This window comes from Lipotes vexillifer, unplaced genomic scaffold (assembly GCF_000442215.2).
Source record: "Lipotes vexillifer unplaced genomic scaffold, Lipotes_vexillifer_v1.1 scaffold36, whole genome shotgun sequence".
NCBI classification, from domain to species: domain Eukaryota; kingdom Metazoa; phylum Chordata; class Mammalia; order Artiodactyla; family Lipotidae; genus Lipotes; species Lipotes vexillifer.
The window spans coordinates 4,145,167-4,147,826 of NW_006792448.1; positions in this window are offsets into that span (position 1 = coordinate 4,145,167).

Below are 2,660 nucleotides of genomic sequence, written 5' to 3' on the forward strand. Positions count from 1 at the left end.
ATTCCTGCTCAGAGGGTGGGAGAGTTGGGCAAGGCAGAAATCATGCAATCAGAAAGAAATCACACAACCCACAGGGATTTGCAGATTTGCCCTGCCTAGTCTCAGAATCTCAGCTCTCAGCTCCACCTCTCAGTTTTCACTTGTTTCTGGTCAGTTCCTCTCCCATTGCCCTGTAAAGCTAGTCCAGCCCTCCACTGCTCTACAAGTGCCTTATGCAAACCCTCTCCCTCACTCTCAGCAGACAGTGCTCTTACTCCAGTAAGGAGACATGTCATTGGATATGACCTCTCTCAACTTCCCGTTCCCCACCTATAGAAGTATCTACCTCACCTTTCCCCTTCAGTCTCAAAAGGATGATGTTTCCCCTCATCCAATTCAAATCTCAACTTCTAGTGTGCTCTTGACCCTAGACCTGCATTTGGGTTCAGGCAATCCGAACTGAAGACATACGGAGTGAGTGGCTGGTGGCATATGGGGCAGAAGCCAAAATACAGAGAGAAAACATCAATAAGCAGAAGTCATGGGGCAGTAAGAGTAATTAATAAGCAGCAGCTGAGAGGAAGCAGATGCTGTGAGTAGTCAGAAGCAATAAGGCAAAGAAAAGCAGAGTTGAGAGAAGGTGGCTGTCAGAGGCAGGAGCAGCAGAAGTGGAGGCAGCAAAAAACAAAGTCAACTCTTAAACTAATTAAATGAGGAGGCAAGTAGACTGGTGTGACTCTGATACCTCAGTAGCCTATGTAAGCAAACCAAACCTAAGCCAGAGTCAATGCACTTGAGGCCAAGAGAGTGAAACTTAAGAACAGCCAATCACACACAGCCAAGTAGGCTTCTCTCAATAAGGCAACTGCTTAAGCTATAATCAATCAAATCATTGATTTGCTCTGCTTCAGCATCTTCTCTCTAAAAAATCCTGGCCCCTGTCTGGAGCGTTCCTAACCACTTTGGTTTGGCACTGCCCTATTCAAATCAATGTCTGGTCAAATAAACAATTGAGAAAACAAATTTTAATGTGCCTCAGTTTACCTTTTAACAGCATAACAGCCAAGCATGAAAAGAGGGAGCTGCAGACCCACTCTTTGGCTGGAAACTCAACACCTAGGTCACTTCCCAAGCTCCATCCCTGTCTTTGTGAATTCAGTTGTATGGTGCTCCTGGGTCCTTGTGAGGCCTGGATGCACAGACAGATTCCTGTTTTCAGGAATATATATATTATTATATATATTCAGTAAAGTCCGATTGCCTGAAGTTACTTGAATAGACCTCTAAAAGTAAAACATACAAACAAATGCTTAACCCCCTACTTGTGTTGCTTTAATAGTCCCAATTTTACTTACAGCTAGGTCTAAAGACATAAAAGACATTTTCTATGTTCCCTGCTCCAGGAAAGTATGCTGGGAGAAAACCATGTGGTTTTCCTATTACTTAGAAAGAGGAAAGATATTCCATAATATAACAGGTTTTCAGAGCCCTCACAGCCCCCAAATCCTTTCTAACATCTGTGGGCATCCTTCCTGATATACTTTGGTTTCCCTACCCCACCCACCCACGCCATCTTTCCTGAGTGTATGAAGTTCATTCAACAAAGAGTAATAAGGAAATATTTGTAAAGAGAGCTCTTTTATTTAACAAGCTACATAAATAACAACAGACATAGGAAAATCCCTTGGGAGATGTTAATTAATTCTCAGGACTCCTAAGAGGTTTCCTTCCTTTAACGTTAAATAACAAAGAAGGAAAAATCTTGGCAACAACAGACGGGTGTTCCATCTTCTGAAACAGAACTTTTTATTCTTAACTCACAATAAGTCAAGGTTAATTGATCCTTGCAGCTACTCCAGAATCAAACTGAATTGGTATCATATTCTCAGGTACCTGAAGGCTTAAGAACTAATACTAGAAAAATAAATATGGTCTAAGGTTTTATACCACCACTTTTACCTTGAAAATATTTGATGCTACCTATTGTCTACAAAATAAATCCCCAATCCTTACCTGTTGTTCAAGGCCCTATGTACAGGCATACCTCATTATATTGCACTTTGCAGATATTGCAATTTTTACAAGTTGAAGTTTTGTGGCAAACCTGTGTCAAGCACGTCTATCAGTGCCATTTTTCCAAAAGCATTTGCTTATTTCCTGTCTCTGTGTCATATTTGTTAATTCTAGCAATATTTCAAAACTTTCATTATTATTCTATTTGCTATGGTGATCTATGATCAGTGATCTTAGATGATCCTATTATAATTGTTTTGGGGTGCCATAAACATGCCCACATAAGATGGCAAACTAAAGAGATGAATGTTGCATGTATTCTGATTGCTCCTCTGACCAGCCATTCTCCCAACTCTCTCCCTCTCCTGGGGCCTTCCTATTCCCTGAGACACAGCAATATGGAAATTAAGCCAATTAATAAGCCTACAATGGCCTCTAAATGTTCAAGTGAAAGGAAGAGTGGCACATCTCTCATTTTAAAATCAAAATCCAGTGATGAAGCTTAGTGAGGAAGCCGTGTCGAAAGTGGAGACAGGCTGAAAGCTAGGCCTCTTATGCCAAACTGGTAGCCACATTGTGAACACTAAGGAAAAGTTCTTGAAGGAAATTAAAAGTGCCACTCCAGTGAACACGGGAATGATAAGAAAGCAAAACAGCCTTACTGCTGA